Source organism: Chiloscyllium plagiosum, unplaced genomic scaffold, assembly GCF_037043375.1.
Source record: "Chiloscyllium plagiosum isolate Xiang-an unplaced genomic scaffold, Cpla_swu_hap1 HiC_scaffold_27, whole genome shotgun sequence".
Taxonomy (NCBI): Eukaryota; Metazoa; Chordata; class Chondrichthyes; order Orectolobiformes; family Hemiscylliidae; genus Chiloscyllium; species Chiloscyllium plagiosum.
Genome location: NW_028270165.1, coordinates 14,705,478 through 14,727,929, shown reverse-complemented (window position 1 = coordinate 14,727,929; position 22,452 = coordinate 14,705,478). Strand labels below are relative to the sequence as shown.

The 22,452-nt window shown below is 47.4% G+C and overlaps 1 pseudogene; it reads left to right on the top strand.

Annotated features, from left to right (window-relative positions):
- The first annotated feature begins 19,712 nt into the window (after positions 1–19,712).
- On the top strand, positions 19,713–21,998 carry LOC148143193 (uncharacterized; annotated as a pseudogene).
- Positions 21,999–22,452: the final 454 nt, after the last annotated feature.

Genomic DNA, 22,452 nt, shown 5'->3' with positions numbered 1-22,452 from the left:
GTTAGGAATGGTCCCTCCCAGCTCGGGTGCAGTTTGGTATCTTTCCAGGTCATGATCAGGACCCAATCACCCGGTTGTATTCGATGTACTGCAAACTCGAGTGGCGGTGTCTGTATTCTTATTCCTAAGAATAGACAAAGAAGAGCCGAGCGCCACAATACAGTTCGTTAAAAACTTATCATTGAACTCTGACCAGCCGTTAGGCAGTCTTTCAGCCTCGATAATGCTTCCCTCTATCCTGTCTACTACAGTATATTCATTGTGCTTTTTACCCTCAATCATCTGGGAGGACCCGTCGATAAACAACCGAGCTCCCGCATGCAACGGTACGTCTCTTAAGTTCATTCGCACTTTAGTCTGATATTCAGTAATATCAAGGCAGTCATGTTCTGGATTGACAGGGGCCACCCCCCTCTCTCCGCCACAGAAATGCAGCTGGATTCAAGCAACTGTCTGTGACTAACACAAGGTCATCCTGTTCTATTAAGATTGTCTCATATTTCAAGATCCTAGAGTCTGTGAGCCATTGTCCTGCATTCTGATTTAAGAATTCTTTGCCTTTTACTCCAGAAACCTTGAGACCTTTGTTAGTTAATTTAACACCGCTAGGTCTAAAGCTTAGGGATGATCGTGCTGCTCCCGTATCCACTAAAAACACTGTTTCCTCTCCTTCAGGTCCCACCTCTAAATTTATCAAGGGTTCCCAGTGGGTCACAGGAGGAGGGAACCCCTGACTCCCCTAATCTTCATCAAAAATCATCAATGATACCGCTTCTCTTTGTCATCCGAACCTTGGACATTGTCTTTTAAAATGTCCTGTTTTTCCGCAGTAATACCATCCTGCCAGTTGCTTCCTTCCCCTACCATCTGCTCTCTGTCTCTCTTGTCCTCCTCTGTTCTCTGATTCTAACTTTCTCGTCGTAATTTCTTCAACTGCTACAACCATTATTTTAGCTTTTTGTTTTTGTTTCTCCACTTCCCTTCTCACACACACTTTCTGTGCCTCATATAACAGATCTTCTATCTGTTTTTCACTCCAGCCCTCTAATTTCTGTAATTTCTTTTGTATGTCCGGCCATGATTTAGTTACAAATTGGACCTTTAAAAGTCCCTGTGCTACCGGATCATCGGGATTCATTCCCGAATATTTTCTACAGGCTTCTTTTAATCCCTGTAAAAAGGCTGATGGGGCTTCCTCCTTTTCCTGTCTTACTTCAAAAGCTTTAAAAGAATTCTGAGATTTAGGTGCTGCTTCTTTAATACCCAAAATGACCATTTCTCGAAAGTCCCTCATTTTTCCTCTATCGTGTTCATCCATACCCTTCCAATGGGGGTCTACATTGGGGAATTTGGTTTTGGCTGGTATCACTCCCTCACCCACCGGATGTCTCTTTTCCATTCCCTCAGAGCAGCTCTTCTAATCATGCCCCTTTCTTCTCCTGACCGTACCTGATGTGGGGTGCTGACTACTAAGGCTCCCCTAAAGGTAAGTTTCCGACTCTCCTCTACCAATAAGGCTATTGCTCCCACTGCCTGCACACACTCTGGCCAGTAATGTAGCTTTCCATTCTTTAATTAACAATGAATTAATGCAGTCATGTTTTAAATTAACCATGAATCAATAAGACAGGTCACTGAGAATGTATGAAGGAATCCTGCCAATTAATATTGATTCAGGCTAACACAATTGAATTATTATAAATATTAATTATTAATTATATATATTATATAATTCAGGATGGAAACACAACCAAGTGATTAAAACATTTTTAAAACTGTAATCGCGCAGTTCTGTTTGTTTACCAGTCACTTGTGACTTCTCGTTCTGTTTCTGTCATTGTTTTGCTCGAGCACATTCATTTTTAAGAACCTCAACAGATTCCATAGCACCTTTTGCAGTTAATTCGATCCCCAATTTGGTGGCAATATCTCGTCATGAACGCAAAACTGATTCTTCATGCCTCTCATCACAAAACTGTTTCCATAATCCAATTAACTTTTGTTTTTGTTCCCACTCCCTTGGGCTTAAAATTTAAGGATGACCTTGCTGCCCCCGTCTCGACTAGGAAAACTACGTCCTCTTTGTAAGGTCCCACCTTTAAATTTATCAAGGGTTCCTGGTGGGTCCCCGGGGGCAGGAATTCCTGACACCCCTATTTTTCATCAAGGTTCATAAACGGCACTGCCTTTACTTCCTTTTTCAGCTCTGGACACTCTCTCTTAAAGTGACCTGTCTTTCCACAGTAATAACATCCCGCCTGTGGGGATTTCCACTTTGATCCTTGATCCTTGTTCCTGTTTACCAGACCCCTTAACATCTCCTCCCCGATCCTTTCTCCTCACTTTATTTTCAACATGCTGCCCGCCACCATTCCGGTTTCCTTCTCCTTTTAGTTTTGTCCTTTTCTTTATTACCTCATTAACTGTGGCTTATCATTATTTTTGCCTTCTGTTTCTGCTTCTCATGTTACGTTGCCAGATTAATTACTGAGCTGATTTAACCAACTGAACAGCTTTAGGGCCACCTCATGGCCATTCCTCATCACCCAATGTTTTGTTTAGACCTTGATTCTTTTCAAGAAATATTGCAATTTTTCTTGCTCCCTGTAATCTCAAATACAGTTTATCAATTGATGCTTGCTTTTCTTTAAAGCCTGTTCCTAACTATACATTTTGGAATCTTACTTGTAAATATATATTTATATATTATAAATTCACTTAGTCAGTGTTTAATATTCAAAATGCAAAATGCACACAGTTCCCAACTCTGAAATCCACCACAATCACCCGGTTCCAGTCCCCTGATTCAAATCCAAAACTAGTCCTCCCAAGTAGTCCTGACCAGTCATGGCTCAATTGCAATGCTATAGGTCGTGAAATAACCAGAGCTGCCTTAAAAGGATTTGTCTGTTCAAGTTAAAACTTCAACTGTCCTCCATAAATCGCTTTTATGTAAGGATAAAAGAGATTAGTTAGAAACTGATAGTAAAGCAGTTATGACCTGTAAAAAGAACAGTTTATTTCATAATCTTGCAAAATCCTTAACCTTAAAAGAAATCATGTTAAAATTTCCATAATGGAAATCAGATTCAAAACAATTCCGGATCTCAAGCTCCAGGGAACATTCAATCACCAACAAACAAATGTGCATTCACACTGAATCACAAAGGGATAAACTTTCTACGAGCTGTACAGCTCTTTTCTCTCACTCTCTCACACTCTCACACTCTCACACAGACACTTTTTGAGTTTCCCGCAACGACTCCTCTAGCTTTTGAATATTTTTTCTGGACGTCTGGCCATAAGTTAGTTACGAAGTGCACCCTCAGAAGCCCTTCAGCTACTAGCCCTTCTGACATGAAGCATAATCTGATTCCTCTTGACTTTAAGGCTGTTTTTCATTGACATTTTATCATTTTTTTTATCCTTTCCTCGCATCCAGGATTGTACTTCCAATCTCTTAACATTTTTCCTAAAGGACTGTCCATTGGAATGTGGTCCTCGGACGTCCCTCTCATGTCCCCTTCGACACTTAAACAACTATTCTTGTTTCCCATTTTAATAGTCGGCCGTTTCTTTATGTAATTTAGTTAACCTTACTGAGGTCCGGTGTCATCTTCTTCCACACCCATTTCAGGGTCCTAACCTTCGCGTGGGGGATTTTCCCTCTTAACAACCGGTCTAAGGCTGGGTGATCGAATCAGGTAGACACCTTACTCATCAGATTAATCTAGCCAATTAAACACTTTATTTTGAAAGTTGCCAATTTCCCATACTTCTCGTACGTCCCGTACTTCTCGTACATCCCCGACCACCAAGGCAATACTTAAAGATCCCTTTTCTTACCTTGGTCTGTGCACAAGAGTTACTTGGTCGAATCCGCGCGCCCTTATCCCACGGCAATACCTGGCAACCACTACCGTTGACTATCCCGGTCGCGTGTTTGTGCACCCTGTCCCGCAGCAATTCCCCGGATATATCCACCTGGCAACAGTGACAACTGCTACCTACCCTGGTTGATTGGGTTCGCCTAACCCGGTCGCCCAGAACCCCGGTTCCCTGGATACCCAGATATATCTGACTGGCAACAACTGCCGCTGCCGGCCACCCGGATATATCCACCTGGCAACAGTACCAACGGCCATCCACCCTGGCTGATCAGGTTTGCCTATTCCAGTCACCAGCACTCCGGTTCCCCGGATATATCCAACTGGCAGCAACTACCGCTGCCTACCCCGGTCGCCCGGATAAATCTTTTAAGACCTTTCTTACCCGGGTCTTGTGCACAGAAGAGTCACCCGACCGAACCTGCCGTGTCTGCCCATCTTGTTTTCAGGGTCTCTCAGTCCGGATCACGCTCTCCCAAAGCCGCTGCGGAAACAAGGGGAAACCAGAGATCCCGAAATCAGCGAGGTGCACCTTTTCCGTTTCTCCAAGAATGCCGAGCGACCGGAGTTTGGGATCCCAGAACTAGCCCCCAAATCTGTTAGAAACAAAATTCAATAAAATTTAGACGAGACCACCAAAACTGGAAACAAGACAATTTATTGCGAACTTGCAACTGAGGGCTTCAATTGCAGAAGCAAATGGGCAAATTAGAACTCAGGTTTGTGTACAGTTATACCCTTTGAGCTGAGTGAGGTCATCTCTCCAGACTCCTATTTACCCAATCTCTCTTACTGTGCCAGACCACTGCCCAGCTGCACTCCACCCTTATTACTTCCCCCTTCCCCAGGTTGGCAACCTTCCTTTCTGTAAGTGCTGACACATACATTTATTTTGTCGACAGTACATCAAGATCTGGTTTAACATTTTGTATCAATTCTGCTGGTACATTCCATCCTCGGACATTTCATTAACTTGTATCGTTTTGTATACCTTACGCATTTTGATTATCTCAGCTTTTTGCTGAAAGCATAATTTTTAAAAAATAACTTTTTGTGATAATAATTACACACCAAAGTTAGTGTTTAATTAACCACAATTATACACTGAAACGTAAAGATACTCTTCCCTAAATACCTGTAGGGTTAATAGTTCTCTTGCTGTACCCCTTTTCTGTATGCTTTTTCTATATCTGCAAAAACAACACTTTACCCCATTTCTAACAGACTATCATTAATTTCACAAGGGAACGGCTGTGAATGTTATCACTTGGTGTCCTGTTCACACAGATTCACCGATGCTGAGGCAAACGTTCTTAATTGCCTCACAACATCCTGTTATCACTTGGTGGGCCCAGGTGTGCCTATCTTTAAGTTCTCTCCTCTTTCTGAGCCTTCCTGCCTGTTATTTTCTAGTGCAGTAAATGTATTCAATAATTGTGGGCGGCACGGTGGCACAGTGGTTAGCACTGCTGCCTCACAGCGCCAGAGACCCGGGTTCAATTCCCGCCTCAAGCGACTGACTGTGTGGAGTTTGCACGTTCTCCCCGTGTCTGCGTGGGTTTCCTCCGGGTGCTCTGGTTTACTCCCACAGTCTAAAGATGTGCAGGTCAGGTGAATTGCCCGTAGTGTTAAGTAAGGGGTAAATATAGGGGTCTGGGTGGGTTGCGCTTCGGCGGGTCGGTGTGGACTTGTTGGGCCGAAGGGCCTGTTTCCACACTGTAATGTAATCTAATTCAGCATTACATTTTAGTCTGAATGTTTAAAGACAAGTTTTAAGACTATATACTTTCTCACCCAGATGCCCACACCCTCATTCCTCCCTTTGATTGCACCGAGATCACTGAAAGAGAAGGCTAATCCAAACGAATGCCCTTCAAGGTGGTCCAGCCATCAACATCCTGCAGAGTGGCACCACCATCTTCGCAGCTCATCTGGTCATATTTATCATCGCCATCGACACGTGTGGGTGAGCCATCGGATCGCAAAAGGAGCATCTTCTGGGGCAAATCTATATCACTAAGGGACCGCATAATCTTAGCAATTAAATACCTAACAATACCAATACTGACAAACAGACATAGCTAAATTGATAAGCCAATTGTACCATCAGCCCGATCTGCAGTTTCCCCAACTGGTCCCTTCAGTCATTCTGTCAAGGAATGCCTGGATCTCTTCTTATATCTCAGTAATATTGCCAGTGAGATCGGGAATGCCCATAGTGCATTTATCTTGGACAATGATGCAGACCTCACCCTCCTGGGCAAGTATATAGTCTAAGGCATACTGATTCTGCATAGAGTAAAGACACAGGTCTGATAATCCCAGTTTACTCTGTTCCAGAGCCTCTTTAGTCTTATTTCCTCGAATGATCAGGCGGCAAAAGAGGGAATTGCGGTTCTGTTGACATGTCACCCCTGCCAATCCTTCCAACCTCAGGGTACTCTGGATTCCCCAGCCTATCGGGTGTCCTGTATTGTCACGCAGTCCCTTGGGATCTTTCCAATTGGAGCAAGGTTGGCTGACACCGACCGCTGCATCCTCCTCAGATGGAGGTTCCATCGACTTGTCCACTGGCCAGGACAAGGTACTGTTGTGGGAACAAGGGCTCCGATGGTGACCTTATGAGGGACATCTTTGCCATCAAGGACAAGGACATTGGTAGCTTTACCTTAGCTGAAGAAACAATAGTCTGGTTTGGTGTATATTAGGGAGAGTTTGTCAAAATAGGTTACTGAAATGTTACAGCAGGGGGTCTGGTCAGGTCTACAGAAGTAAAAGGTCGACGTTTTGCAAGAGGAGTTGCTTGAGCGCTGTAAAAAATGGGCCAAGTGACTCGAGCACTCGCACTGTATGGGAGACAATGGTCCTCAGAATGCTGTTCCCATTGGGCTCTCCCTTAGCTCTATTGTACATGGTCTTGGTGACAGTATCAGGTTCTGAAAAGAGAAAAGGCCTATAAATGTGCAAGGAAAGGGTTCCGTTCCAGGTCCATGTGCCGCATAAGGCCTGCTGTACGCCAGCCAGTGTTACACCGGCTGTTTGTATACACAGACCGGAGCTATTGGAAAGTGATATTTCTCTTCACAGGGTCGGCAGTAGGAATTCTGACGAATAGAATGGAATCGGGGACTGAGGACGGGGCAAGTAAGTCATCTCCCGATAGAGAGGAGTAACATATTACTACCTCTGGGGTGAAGAGCATTCTGTGGGCCTGTATAAATACGTTGTTTGTGGATTGAGGAGTTTCCCCTATCAGGCTTCCCTTTTCTCAAGTCGGCCCGTCCTGCAAAATGGGATGATGTTCCTGGGCATCCTTAAAATATTTACCATAATAACGGGGTTGATCATTTTTATCCTCACTCGGCTTGCGTCTGCAGGTAAAATCAAAAAAACATGGTAACGACATGATAACTCCCACTGATTTCTACTGTCCAGATGGACCATCTGGTCTTTCTGATGTAAGAGTCCATTGCAATAATCAATCTTCATCACGTCAAAGGTGTCTGGTCCAGTGCACTGGACGACATCTCCTCAGCATGGGTGGTGGATAATCTCTGATCATTCCTGTCGCATCCATACTTAGTGGCTTTCCCCATCAGGATGTTGTACGTGATCAGAAAGGTGAGGAGACAAGCGATCCCCCACATGTCCCTCCTCTTAGTTCAAGTATCTGTAATAAGATTAACATTAGAACAACAGCAAAATTCAAAACCCATCAACAATGGTGCAGTTGGACCCAAGCTGAGTGCCCAGTGACTTTGACCACCATAGGGGTGGGAAGTAAAACCTGGAAGGGGCCATCCCAATGAGGTTGGAGACCTTTGCCAGTCCAGGTCTTGACGAGCACGAACGAACCAGGCTCTACCCGTGACGAGGCTGAAAGGGAGGGTACATCGCTGTAGGCCGTACGCTCCTGGGAGTAAATGGCACGCATAACACTAGTTAGAGCAAGAACATAACCAATCATTGCTTCGGTCATGTGGTGGAAGTGGACTGAGAAGGGAGTTGAATCGTTCCAAGGGGTACGGAGGCGGTGACCAGAGAGACTCTCAGCTGGAGACAGTCGTGTCTTGCTCGCAGACATGGATCGCATCTGGAATAAGGCCACAGGGATTAGCATAACCAGGAGAGGCCACACTCTGCCACTAATTTGGCAAGTTTAGTCTTGAGTCTGGTTAAAACATTCAACAATGCCGGCCGCCTGAGGATGATAAGCACCATGCAGTTGCCGACAAATACAAAGCTGGGAACAGAGTTCTCCGTTAATATTACCTACAAAGTGTGGTCCATTGTCCGAGCCAATGCACGCAGGTATACTGAAGCGGGAATTATTTCCTTAAACAAAATTTTCATCACAGTCTCAGCAGTAGCATTAGGAGGAGGGTAGGATTCAATCCACTTCGAAAAGACATCAGCAATAAGCAAAACACATTGATAGCAACTCAACACATTTCTCCAACTCAATGAAGTCCAGTTGAAGTGTCTCCAAGGGACCCTCCAGCAAGGGAGTTCTCGTAGAGATACTTGAACTAAGAGGTGGAGGATCGTCTACCCACTAACCTGTTTGATCACGTACAACATCCTGATCGGGAAAGCCACTGACTGAGTATCGATGCAATCCGGTACAATCTGAGATTATCCTGATGTCATATGGTGCACCAGATCAGACGCTTTCAACGTGGAGTCGCTTGAGCGATGGCGTGAGCTGCCAGAGGAAGTGGTGGGTGCTGTTACGATGACAAGTTAAAAGGCTCCTGGACGGGCATCTGAATATGAAGGGTTCAGTTGGGTCAGGGCCAAGTGATGGCAAATGCAACTGGAGTCATAGAGATGTACAGCACAGAAACTGACCCTTCGGTCCAACCCGTCCTTGCTGACAAGATAGCCAACCCAATTTAGTCCCAGCTGCCAGCTCCCGCCCCATATAGGGGCCAAGTGATGGCAAACGTGACTAGATTAATTTAGGATATCTGGGCAGGTTGGGTCAAAGGGTCTGTTTCCGTGCTGTGTGACTCTAATTGTCTTCAGTGAGAGCAGAAGTGTGGTTATGAAGGCTGGACTTTCAGAGCATGTTCTGCCTGACTGGAAGCAGAAGAGTTTGACTGAAGTGTGTCGGTGTTAATGCCTTGATGTCTCATTTTGCTTCCACCTTCTCGGGGTCGATAACCATTTTGTGTCTGGTCCTTCCTCAAGAAGCTGCATTGCAGGTTCACCCTGAATTGACACTTTTTTTTGCTTCCCAAAATCAGACCTGCTCACTCTCAGCAGGATCCCAGTGTTGTGAAAGATATTAACTTTCAGGTGGATGTATCCAAAATTCAGAGAGATGTCAGTCTTGATGTTTTTGCTTTTTCTGCCCCTGTAAGATCCTGAATCAGCACCTTCGGGGGAATTAGTTAGAGCGGAGTGAGAACAGAGGGGGAGAGAGAGTGGGATGGTGCTTTCAATTTTGTGGAACAACAAAAGAATATTCCACAGAAAGGAGAATTGTTTGTTCTGAATTTCTACCCTGCACTGATAGTGATGACTTTTGTAATCTCTTTTTGCAGAGTATTTGAACATCTGAAGATTGAAGTTTCAAAATCAACAGATGAAGGGCTTATGCCCGAAACATTGACTCTCCTGTTCCTCAGATGCTGCATGACCTGTTGTGCTTTTCCAGCGCCACATTTTTTGACTGACTCTCCAGTGTCTGCAGTCCTCACTTTGACGTCAATGTCTGACAGTCACTCAATCCATCGGGACCGCAACGATTTTTGACTGTGATTTCTGTGAGAGTGATCAATGCTTTTCGGTTCCTGTTTGAGGACGTTTTCAGTATCATTGGGACTGGACGAGAGCCCCCACTGTTGCCGCGCACTGTGTGTGGAGCCTGAAACAGTTATACGGCCTGGAAAGGGGATTTCACGGCAGGGAGGGGCTCTACACGTGTTTGTGTGCAGCTGAAGCTGTGGCCATGGAGAAACCTGAGGAATCCCGCCCCGTGGAGGAACCGTGGAAGTGTGGCGACTGTGGGAAAGGTTTCCGTGTCCTGTCTGTCCTGGAGACTCATCGGCGCAGTCACACCGGGGAGAGGCCATTCCCTTTCACCGACTGCGGGAAGGCCTTCAGACATTTCTCCCAACTGTTGGCCCACCAGCGGGTCCACACTGGGGAGAGGCCCTTCAGCTGCCCCAAGTGCGAAAAGGGCTTCAGCACATCTTCCACCCTGCTGAGGCATCAATGGATCTACACCGGGGAGAAGCCCTTCATCTGCTTCAGTGCGGGAAGGGCTTCACCTACTCCTGCAACCTGCGGAATCACCAGCGAGTTCACGTGCCATCGCAGGGGGATTGAAGGAGTGACGGCCGAGTGCCATTATCGATTGGACTATCAACCCGGTTCTGGGGACTCCCGGGTTCGAATCCCCCCATGACAGATGGCAGAATTGGTATTCGGTCAGAAATGTGGAGTTCGGAATCTAACGATCAGACTGTTTCAGGGAGGGGGTGGTGCGGGAGAGAAAGCCCCCATCTGATTCACTCTCCCCCTTGTTAGGGAAGGGAACCGCCATTGTGGGAAAGGATTCACTCAGTCGTTCCAGCTGCATCCTTTACCCGGTCTGGCCAACACGTGACTCCAGACCCACAGCAGTCTGGTTGACTCTGCACTGCCCCTTCCTGGCAAATGAGCGGGGAGAAACTTACTTGGAGACAGGGTATGGGTTGAAATTGCTGAGTGAGGCAATACTTCCTCCGGGTTACGGCTGTACCAAGGATCCGATTACAAAGGGACAACTTGGTGCTGACCAATAGTAAAGACAGTGAGGGGGGTGGGACAGGGGAGGTGTGGTGTGTGCACTTTGACCTTGAGGTGCTCAAAAAGCAACTGCTTTTTCTCTGCCTTTTTCCTGGGTGGGGGGGATCTGAAGCTGTAACAAAGTTGGGTTGCAATAAAGGTTACCTGAACTTACCGCCGGGCTGACTCTCATTGAAAGCTTTGAGCTCCAAGAGGTTTTTGTTTTAAAGCTGCTCATTTCTAAGTTTAGAACAGAGAACAAAGAACATAGAACAACACAGCGCAGAAGAGGCCCTTCGGCCCTCAATGTTGCGCCGACCTGTGAACTATTCTCAGTTCGTTCCCCTACACTATCCCAAAATCAACCATGCGCTTATCTAAGGAATGTTTAAATCTCCCTAATGTGGCTGAGTTGACTACCTTAGCAGGTAGGGCATTCCACGCCCTTACCACTCTCTGCATAAAGAACTTGCCTCTGACATCTGTCTTAAATCTATCACCCCTCAATTTGTAGTTCTGCCCCCTCGTACAAGCTGATGTCACCATACTAGGAAAGAGTCTTTCACTGTCTACCCTATCTAATCCTCTGATCATCTTATATGTCTCTATCAAATCCCCTCTTAGCCTCCTTCTTTCCAATGAGAACAGACCCAAGTCTCTCAGCCTTTCCTCATCACACCCTCCCTCCAGACCAGGCAACAACCTGGTAAATCTCCTCTGCACCGTTTCCAATGCTTCCCACATCCTTCCTGAAATATGGGGACCAGAACTATACACAATATTCCAAGTGTGGCCGCACCAGCGTTTTGTATAGTTGCAGCGTGATATTGCGGTTCCCCGGAACTCAATCCCTCTACGAATGAAACCTAACACACCGTATGCCTTCTTAACAGCACTATCCACCTGCGTGGCAACTTTCAGGAATCTATGCACATGGACTCCAAGATCACTGCCTTCCTGTTTTTCTTCCCAAAGTGAACCACCTCACATTTAGCTGCATTGAACTCCATTTGCTACCTCTCAGCCCAATTTTGAGTTTATCCAAGTCCCCCTGCAACCTATAACATTCTTCCAAACTGTCCAGTACTCCACCGACTTTAGTGTCATCTGCAAATTTACTAATCCATCCACCTATGCCTGCGTCTAAGTCATTTATAAAAATGACAAACCGTAGTAGTACCAAAACAGATCCTTGTGGCACACCACTAGTAACCAGACTCCAGGCTGAATATTTTGCACAAACCACCACTCGCTGCCTTATTTCAGAAAGCCACTTTCTAATCCAAACTGCTTAATCACCCTCAATCCCATGCCTCTACATTTTCTCCAACATCCTACCATGTGGAACCTTTACGGAGGTCCATGTACACCACGTCAACTGCCCTACCCTCATCTACATGCTTGGTCACCTTCTCAAAAAGCGCAATGAGGTTTGTGAGACACGATCTGCCCTTGATGAAACCATGTTGACTATCTGAAATCAAATTGTTGCTTGCTAGATGATTTTAAATCCGATCTCTAATATTCCTTTCCAAAAGCTTTCCTTCAACAGAAGTAAGGCTCACTGGTCTATAATTACCTGGGTCATCTCTGCTGCCCTTCTTGAACAAGGGCACAACATTTGCAATCCTCCACTCTGGTACTAAACCTGTCGACAATGACGACTCAAATATCAAAGCCAAAGGTTCTGTGATCTCCTCCCTCGCTTCCCAGAGAAACCTCGGATAAATCCCATCTGGCCGAGGGCACTTGTCTACTTTCACTCCTTCTAGAATTGATAACACCTGTGTGCAACTAACCTTGATCCTTTCGAGTCTAATATCTCGTACCTCATTCTTCTCCTCTACAATATTCTCCTTTTCCTGAGTGAAGACCGATGAGAGATATTCATTAACACCTCTCCAATCTCCACAGGGCCCACACTCAACTTCCCACTTCTGTCTTTGATTGGCCCTATTCCTACCCTAATCATCCTTTTATTCCTCACATACCTATAGAAAGCTTTAGGTTCTCCTTTATTCTATTTGGTAAAGACTGTTCATGTCCTCTCTTTGCTCTTAACTCTCTCTTTAAATCCTTCCTAGCTGATCTGTAACTCTCCATCGCCTCTTCTGAACCATCTTGCCTCATCAACACATAAGCCTCCTTCTTCTTTGTCACAAGAGATGCAATTTCTGTTGTAAACCACGGTTCCCTTACGTTATCACTTCCTGCCTGACAGGGACATACCTAACAAGGACACACAATATCTGTTCCTTAAACCAGCTCCACATTTCAATTGTTCCCATCCCCTGAATTTTGCTACCCTATTCTATGCATCCTAAGTCTTGCCTAATTGCATTATAATTGCCCTTGCCCCATCGATAACTCTTGACCTGCGGTATGTTCCTATCCCTTTACATCGCAAAATGAAACCTAACTGAATTATGGTCACTCTCTCCAAAGTGCTCACCTTCCACTAAATCAAACACCTGGCCTGGTTCATTACCAAGCACCAGATCCAGTGTGACCTCCCCTCCTGCACACACTGGACAAAAACTGATCCATACGACGTACTAGAGTGAAAGCATTTCCAGTCAATGTTGGGGAAGTTAAAGTCCCCCATAATGACCACCCTGTTCCTTTCACTCCTACCCAGAATAATTTTGCTAATCCCCTCTTCCACCTCCCTGGAACTCTGCGGAGGCCTATAAAAAAACTCCAAGCAGTGTGACCTCTCCTCTCCTGTTTCTAACCTCAGCCCACATTACCTGAGTAGATGAGTCCTCATCAAAAGTTCTGTCAGCCACCGTTATACTATCCTTGACTAACAAGGCCATGCCTCTCCCTCTTTTACCGCCTTGGCTGTTCTTAATGAAAGATCAAAACCCTGGAACCTGCAACATCCATTCCTCACCCTGCTCTATCCATGTCTCCAAAATGGCCACAACATCCAAGTCCCAGGTACCTAGCCGTGCTGCAAGCTCACCTACCTTATTGCAGATACTCTGGCGTTGAAGTAGACACACTTCAAACCAGTTCGCTGTCTGCCAGCACATTCCTGTGACCCTGAAATCCTGTCCCTGTCCTTCCTACTCTCATCCTCCTGTGCATTGCAGCTACACCCCCGGTTCCCATCCCCCTGCTGATCTAGTTTAAAGCCACCCGAATAGCACCAGCAAATTTCCCACCCAGGATATTAGTACCCCCCTGGTTCAAGTGAAGACTGTCCTGTTTGTACAAGTCCTACCTTCCCCAGAATGAGCCCTAATTATCCAAAAACCTGAAACCCTCCCTCCTGCACCATCCTTGCAGCCACGTGTTCAGCTGATATATCTCCCTATTCCTTGCCTTGCTATCACGTGGCACGGGTAACAAACCAGAGATAACCACTCTGTTTGTTCTAGCCCTCAGCTTCCACCCTAGCTCCCTGAAATCCTGCCTTACATCCCTATCCCTCTTTCTGTGGGAGATTAGAAATGTTGTTTTTGCAGATGGGTGAGGTGGGGTAGTGGGGGGAAGGGAAGCGAAATTCTTGTAGTATGTAGCATACGTAAGGCTAAGACTTTAATGAATATACAGGGTCTTTTCAAGAAAATAGTTTTAAGCTAGGAAATAACTTGAAAGTGTTGTAGTTGACCACAAAAAGAAGCAACAGGGGCATTTCACAATAAAGCTTATAGTATGACAAGAGAAACTGGATAAAAGAACAAGCTGTAACAAACAAGGAACAAAGAATGCAGACAAGGACAGCAGGATGGCCAGATAAGAAAATAACTAACAAGTGAGGTAATCGGCTTATGATCGGATGGGAAAAGGGAGGCGTGATTCCGCAACTTGTAAACTGAATAAGAAAGCTAACATGCTCTGTTTTGGTGCGCATTTCTGCTTGATTGCAGAAGCGTCTGGTACTTGCAAGACTGTAATAAATTGTTCTTGTTTCCAAGGCTTTGTCTCACGCTGATTGATTTGTGAGTGAGTTCTCTTTCTCACAATTGGGGGCCTCGTTCCGGGATGCAAAACTCAGACCGCTTGACACTCTTGGGATGACGGGGAGGTGTACCTCGCCGATTTCGGTGATCTCCGACTCCCTTGCTTGTCGTTGGCGGTTTGGGCGAGTACGATCCGGACTGGGAGATTTATGGCCGGACGTCCAGAAGAATATTCAAAAGCTCAAGGAGTCGTTGCGGGAAGCTCAAAGTGTCTGTGAGACACGGCGTCTGTGTGTGTGTGTGTGAGAGAGCGAGAGAGAGAGAAAGAGAAAGAGCTGTACAGCAACTAGAAAGTTTAACCTGTTGTGATTTGGTTTGAATGCACATTTGTTTGTTGGTGATTGAATGTTTCTGCTTTGTTCCCTGGAGCTTGAGATCCGGGACTGTTTTGAATCTGATTTCTGCTATGGAAATTTTAACATGATTTCTTTTAAGGTTAAGGATTTTACAGATTATAAAATAAAATGTTAACTCCTGTTCTTTTTACAGGTCATGACTGCCTTACTATCAGCTTCTAACTAATCTCTTTTATCCTTACATAAAAGTGATTTATGGAGAACAGTTGAAGTCTCAAAAAGCATATAGTTGGTCAGATTAATCGGACGAGTAAGGTGTCTAGTCAGGACCCTGAAGGGGGTGTGGAAGAGGGTGACACCGGACCTCGTTAAGATTAATTAAATTAGCAACAATGGTAGGCAAGGTAAGTTGCCTGGGTAACGATCGATCTGTAAATAACGTTAAAGGGGAGTCCTTTGGGGAGAATGTTGGGAAATTGGGAACACAACTCCCGGACGCGGGGGAAAGATAAGGCTATAATGGTAAACTACTATTGTTGTTTTGTCTGGACTAGATAAAATATTAAGGCGTCTGGTGTTTTTTGGCCCAAATTTGGGTCCGATGAGGATTGGCTGTGTCAAGATCTTAACATATATGTCAATCGGAAAGAAGCGTACAGTCAAAAAGTGTCCAATTATGCGGTTTGTTGGATAGGGAGTGCAGGAGTAAAATTATGTCCCATGAATAGGGAGGAATCAGGGAAAGAACAGAAAAAGAATGAACAAGGGAAGCCACAATGGGACCCCTTAACGTGTTTGCCGCCCCCATATACTACTCCCCGGAACGAGCCTCCAGCTCCCAATGTAGAACCGAGCCCAGACACAGAAATGGGAACGGACTCTGAACTAAAAGATGCAGAACCTGGGGGGGCGGGGGGGGGGGGGGGGCAGAGTCACTCGAGCCACCACACGTAAAGGAGGGGCAGAGATATTGGAAAATGTAAAATTATGTCCCTTACGAGAGGTTCCGATTGGGGAAGGTACAATCGGATATGTAAATGCTCCCTTAACTAGCAGTGAAGTTAGGGTCTTTACAAAGGAAATGAAAAGTTTAATAGAGGATCCGGTTGGACTAGCCGAACAATTAGAGCAATTCCTAGGGCCTAATTTATATACCTGGGGAGAACTGATGGCAATTTTAGGAACGTTATTTTCAGGGGAAGAACGAGGTATGATTAGGAGAGCAGCTTTATAGGAATGGGAAACCAGGCACCCAGTTGGGGAAGAAGGGGCCCCAGCTGAACAGAAATTCCCAAATGTTGACCCACATTGGGAAAATAATGACAGAGAAGACAGGGAGTCAATGCGGGATCTATGAGAAATGGGAATATTAGGAATTAAAGAGGCAGCACCAAAATCATAAAACTTTGTTAAGGCCTTTGAAGTACGACAAGAGAAGAATGGAACCCCTTCTGCATTTCTTAAAAGGCTCAAGGAGGCCACAAGGAAGTGTTTGGGAATGGATCCCGATAATCAGATAGCACAGGGACTCTTAAAGGTCCAGTTTGTAACGAAATCATGGCCGGACATACAAAAGAAATTACAGAAATTAGATGGATGGAGTGAAAGACAGATGGAAGAGGTGTTACGAGAGGCACAGAAAGTGTATGTGAAAAGGGAAGACGAGAAGCAGAAACAGAAAGCCAAAATGATGGTGGAGGCAGTAGAAGAAATAACAAAAAGGAGACTGGGGTCAAGGGATAACAGGAAGGGTAGGGGAGGACACGAAAGACAAGGGTCAGATACCTGGGAAAGGAGGCAACAAACCAGAGATAACCACTCTGTTTGTTCTAGCCCTCAGCTTCCACCCTAGCTCCCTGAAAGCCTGCCTTACATCCCTATCCCTCTTTGTTTTGTGGTTAGCACTGCTGCCTCACAGCGCCAGAGCCCCAGGTTCAATTCCCCCCCCCCCCCCTCCCACGTCTGCGCGGATATCCTCCCATTTTCCAAAGACGTGCAGGTTAAGGTGAATTGGACAAGCTAAATTGCCCCGTAGTGTTAGGTGACGGGGAATGGGGCTGGGTGTTTTGCTCTTCGGTGGGTCGGTGTGGACTTGTTGGCCCGAAGGGCCTGTTTCCACACTGGAGGGAATCTGATCTAAAGTTCTGGAATTTATATATTGAGGAACTGAAACCTGCAACCCATTCTAAAAGATGAAGGACTCAGCAGTGGTCCAGGTTTGTTCCAAATATTGCATCGGTTGCATGACACTGTGATGTTTTGCAATTAATTCTGTGCCTTATGATCCTGCAGCGCAGCTACCCGCAGAAGGAGCAACGCTTCAGAAGCCAGTGCTTCCAAATACACCTGGGTGGGCGGGGTGTACCATAAGGAGCGGGGTTTAGATTGGAGGGTGGGCGGAGCCCATGGGCGGGGCGTGCTCGTGAGATGGTCGCGAGCTAGTAGGCGGGGCAAGGCGGCTATCCTAGACGCGCGCGGCTTTGTGGGCGGTTGCGCGTGAGGGCAGGGGGCGTGGTTTGACTCGCGCGGGGTCCGCGGCGTAGGGGCGGGGTTTGGTTCGCGAGGTGGAAAGGAGTTTGTACCCTAGAGCCGGGGCTTGGTATCGATGGGGCGGGTTTACATGCAGCGTTCCAAAGTGCGGGGTGAACGAACTGCGTTCGGAAGGGGCGGGGTTTACGAGCTGCGTTCGGAAGGGACGGGGTTAACGAGTGCGTCCGGAAGGGGCGGGGTTTACGAGCTGCGTCCGGAAGGGGCGGGAGTTTACCATCTGCGGTCGGAAGGGGCGGGGTTTATGTGCCGCTTTGGCGGAGGAGGGGGCGGGACCAGTGCCAGGGGGCGTGGCCACCCCGAAGCAGGAAGTGTGCCAGCGGCCTGTTTCCTCCGCTGGAGCTTCGGCTGCAGTAAGTAAGGTAAAGCATTATCAATATTTCCTTTTAAAGAGTTTGTATTTAATAACCAGTAATGGTTACTCAATATCATCATAAAGTCCCAAAATGCAATGCTTTTCAATCCATAGCAGATCAGCACTAAGAGTTAATTTTCTACGGGATTCAACAGCCTCAGCACTAAAACGGCTGTGAATGTTGCCACTCCGTTAATATTACCTACAACGTTGGTCCATTGACCGAGCTAATGCACGCAGGTATACTGAAGCAGGGAATTATTTCCTTAAACAAAATCTTCACCACAGTCTCAGCAGTAGCATTAGGAGGAGGTTAGGCTTCAATGCACTTCGAAAAGACATCAGCAATAAGCAAAACACATTTATCGCAACTCAACTCATTTCTCCAACTCAATGAAGTCCAGTTGAAGTGTCTCCAAGGGACCCTCCAGCAAGGGAGTTCTCGTAGAGATACTTGAACTAAGATGTGGGGGATCGCCTACCCACTAACCTGTTTGATCACGTACAACATCCTGATCGGGAAACCTGACTGAGTATCGATGCGATCTGGAACGATCCAAGATTATCCTGATGTCATATGGTGCACCAGATCAGACGCTTTCAACGTGGAGTCGCTTGAACGATGGCGTGAGCTGCCAGAGGAAGTGGTGGGTGCTGGTACGATGACAAGTTAAAAGGCTCCTGGACTGGCATCTGAATATGAAGGGTTCAGATGGGTCAGGGCCAAGTGATGGCAAATGCAACTGGAGTCATAGAGATGTACAGCACAGAAAGAGACCCTTTGGTCCAACTCGTCCTTGCTGACAAGATAGCCAACCCAATTTAGTCCCAGCTGCCAGCTCCCGGCCCAGATAGAGGCTAAGTGATGGCAAACGTGACTAGATTAATTTAGGATATCTGGGCAGGTTGGGCCAAAGGGACTGTTTCCGTGCTGTGTGACTCTAATTGTCTTCAGTGATAGCAGAAGTGTGGTTGTGAAGGCTGGACTTTCAGAGCATGTTTTGCCCTGACTGGGAGCAGAAGAGTTTGACTGAAGTGTGTCGGTGTTAATGCCTTGATGTCTCATTTTGCTTCCACCGTCTCGGGGTCATTAACCATTTTGTGTCTGGTCCTTCCTCAAGAAGCTGCATTGCAGGTTCACCCTGAATTGACACTTTTTTTTTGCTTCCCAAAATCAGACCTGCTCACTCTCAGCAGGATCCCAGTGTTGTGAAAGATATTAACTTTCAGGTGGATGTATCCAAAATTCAGAGAGATGTCAGTATTGATGTTTTTGCTTTTTCTGCCCCTGTAAGATCCTGAATCAGCACCTTAAGGGGAATTAGTTAGAGCTGAGTGAGAACAGAGGGGGAGAGAGAGTGGGATGGTGCTTTCAATTTTGTGGAACAACAAAAGAATATTCCACAGAAAATAGAATTGCTTGTTCTGAATTTCTACCCTGCACTGATAGTGATGGCTTTTGTAATCTCTTTTTACAGAGTATTTGAAAATCTGAAGACTGAAGTTTCAAAATCAACAGATGAAGGACTTATGCCCGAAACATTGACTCTCCTGCTCCTCGGATGCTGCCTGACCTGCTGTGCTTTTCCAGCGCCACATTTTTTGACTGACTCTCCAGCGTCTTCAGTCTTCACTTTGATGTCAATGTCTGACAGTCACTCAATCCATCAGGACCGCAACGATTTTTGACTGTGATTTCTGTGAGAGGGATCAACGCTTTTTGGTTCCTGTTTGAGGACGTTTTCAGCATCAGTGGGACTGGACGAGAGACCCCACTGTTGCAGCGCACTGTGTGTGGAGCCGGAAACAGTTATACGGCCTGGAAAGGGGATTTCACAGCACGGAGGGGCTCTACACGTGTTTGTGTGCAGCTGATGCTGTGGCCATGGAGAAACCCGAGGAATCCCGCCCCGTGGAGAAACCGTGGAAGTGTGGTGACTGTGGGAAAGGCTTCCGTGTCCCGTCTGCCCTGGAGACTCATCGGCGCAGTCACACTGGGGAGAGGCCATTCCCCTGCACCGACTGCGGGAAAGCCTTCAGACATTCCTCTTACCTGTTGGCCCACCAGCGGGTCCACACGGGGGAGAGGCCCTTCAGCTGCCCAGAGTGCGGGAAGGCCTTCAGCACATCCTCCCACCTGCTGAGCCACCAGCGTGTACACACGGGGGAGAGGCCCTTCAGCTGCCCAGAGTGCGGGAAGGCCTTTACCCAGGCCTCCACCCTGCTGAGGCACAAGCGGGTCCATACGGCGGAAAGGCCTATCAGCTGTCCCGAGTGCGGGAAGGCCTTCAGCAATTCCTCCACCCTGCTGACCCACCAGCATGTCCACACGGGAGAGAGGCCCTTCAGTTGCCCTGAATGCGGGAAGGCCTTTACCCAGGTCTCCAACCTGCTGAGGCACCAGCGTGTCCATACGGGGGAAAGGCCTTTCAGTTGCCCTGAATGCGGGAAGGCCTTCAGCGATTCCTCCACCCTGCGGAGTCACCGGCATGTCCACACGGGGAAATGCCGTTCACCTGCTCTCAGTGTGGGAAGGGCTTCACCTGCTCCTCCAATCTGCGGATCCACCAGCGTATCCACACGGGGGAGAGGCCCTTCAGCTGCCCCAAGTGCGGGAAGGCCTTCAGCAATTCCTGCGCCCTGTTGAGGCACCAGCATGTCCACACCGGGGAGGGGCCGTTCACCTGCTCTCGGTGCGGGAAGGGCTTCACCTGCTCCTCCACCCTGCAGAGCCACCAGCGGATCCACACAGGAGAGAGACCCTTCAGCTGCTCTCAGTGCGGGAAGGCCTTTACCCACGTCTCCTCCCTTATGACCCACCAGCGTATCCACACGGGGGAGAGGCCGTTCACCTGCTCTCAGTGCGGGAAGGGCTTCACCTGCTCCTTCAACCTCCAGACCCACCAGCGGGTCCACACGGGGGAGAGGCCCTTTAGCTGCCCAGAGTGCGGGAAGGCCTTTACCCAGGTCTCCACCCTGCTGAGGCACCAGCGGGTCCACACGGGGGAGAGGCCCTTCAGCTTCCCCGAGTGCGGGAAGGCCTTCAGGAATTCCTCCACCCTGCTGGCCCACCAGCGGGTCCACACGGGGGAGAGGCCCTTCAGCTGCCCCGAGTGCAGGAAGGGCTTCAGGTATTCCTCCCACCTGCTGACCCACCGGCGGGTCCACACGGGGGAGAGGCCCTTCAGCTGCCCAGAGTGCGGGAAGGCCTTTACCCAGGTCTCCACCCTGCTGAGGCACCAGCGGATCCACACCGGAGAGAGGCCGTTCACTTGCTCTCAGTGCGGGAAGGGCTTCACCTACTCCTCCAACCTGCGGAAACACCAGCGAGTTCACGAGCCATCGCAGGGGGATTGAAGGAGTGACGGCCGAGTGCCATTATCGAGTGGACTATCAACCCGGTTCTGGGGACTCCCGGGTTTGAATCCCCCCATGACAGATGGCAGAATTGGCATTCGGTCAGAAATGTGGAGTTCGGAATCTAACGATGAGACTGTTTCAGGGAGGGGTGGTGCGGGGGAGAAAGCCCCCATCTGATTCACTCTCTCCCTTGTTAGGGAAGGGAACCGCCATTGTGGAAAAGGATTCACTCAGTCATTCCAGCTGCATCCTTTACCCGGTCTGGCCTACACGTGACTCCAGACCCACAGCAGTCTGGTTGACACTGCACTGCCCCTTCCTGGCAAATGAGCGGGGAGAAACATACTTGGAGACAAGGTATGGGTTGAAATTGCTGATGAGGCAATATTTCTTCCGGGTTACGGCTTTACCAAGGATCCAATTACAAAGGGACAACTTGGTGCTGACCAATAGTAAAGACAGTGAGGGTGGTGGGACAAGGGGAGGTGTGGTGTGTGCACTTTGACCTTGAGGTGCTCAAAAAGCAACTGCTTTTTCTCTGCCTTTTTGCTGGGGGGGATCTGAAGCTGTAACAAAGTTGGGTTGCAATAAAGGTTACCTGAACTTACCACTGGGCTCAGACTCTCATTGAAAGCTTTGAGCTCCAAGAGGTTTTTGTTTTAAAGCTGCTCATTTCTTTCAGCCTCCTGCACTAAGTTTAGAACATAGAACAAAGAACATAGAACAATACAGCGCACAACAGGCCCTTCCGCCCTCGATGTTACGCAACCTGTGAACTATTCTCAGCTCGTTCCCTGACACTATCCCAAAATCAACCATGCGCTTACCTAAGGATTGTTTAAATCTCCCTAATGTGGCTGAGTTGACTACCTTAGCAGGTAGGGCATTCCACGCCCTTACCACTCTCTGCATAAAGAACTTGCCTCTGACATCTGTCTTAAATCTATCACCCTTCAATTTGTAGTTATGCCCCCTCATACAAGCTGACGTCACTATCCTAGGAAAGAGTCTTTCACTGTCTACCCTATCTAATCCTCTGATCATCTTATATGTCTCTATCAAATCACCTCTTAGCCTCCTTCTTTCCAATGACAACGGACCCAAGTCTCTCAGCCTTTCCTCAGAAGACCCTCCCTCCAGACCAGGCAACAACCTGGTAAATCTCTTCTGCACCGTTTCCAATGCTTCCCACATCCTTCTTGAAATATGGGGGCCAGAACTATACACAATATTCCAAGCGTTTTGTATAGTTGCAGCGT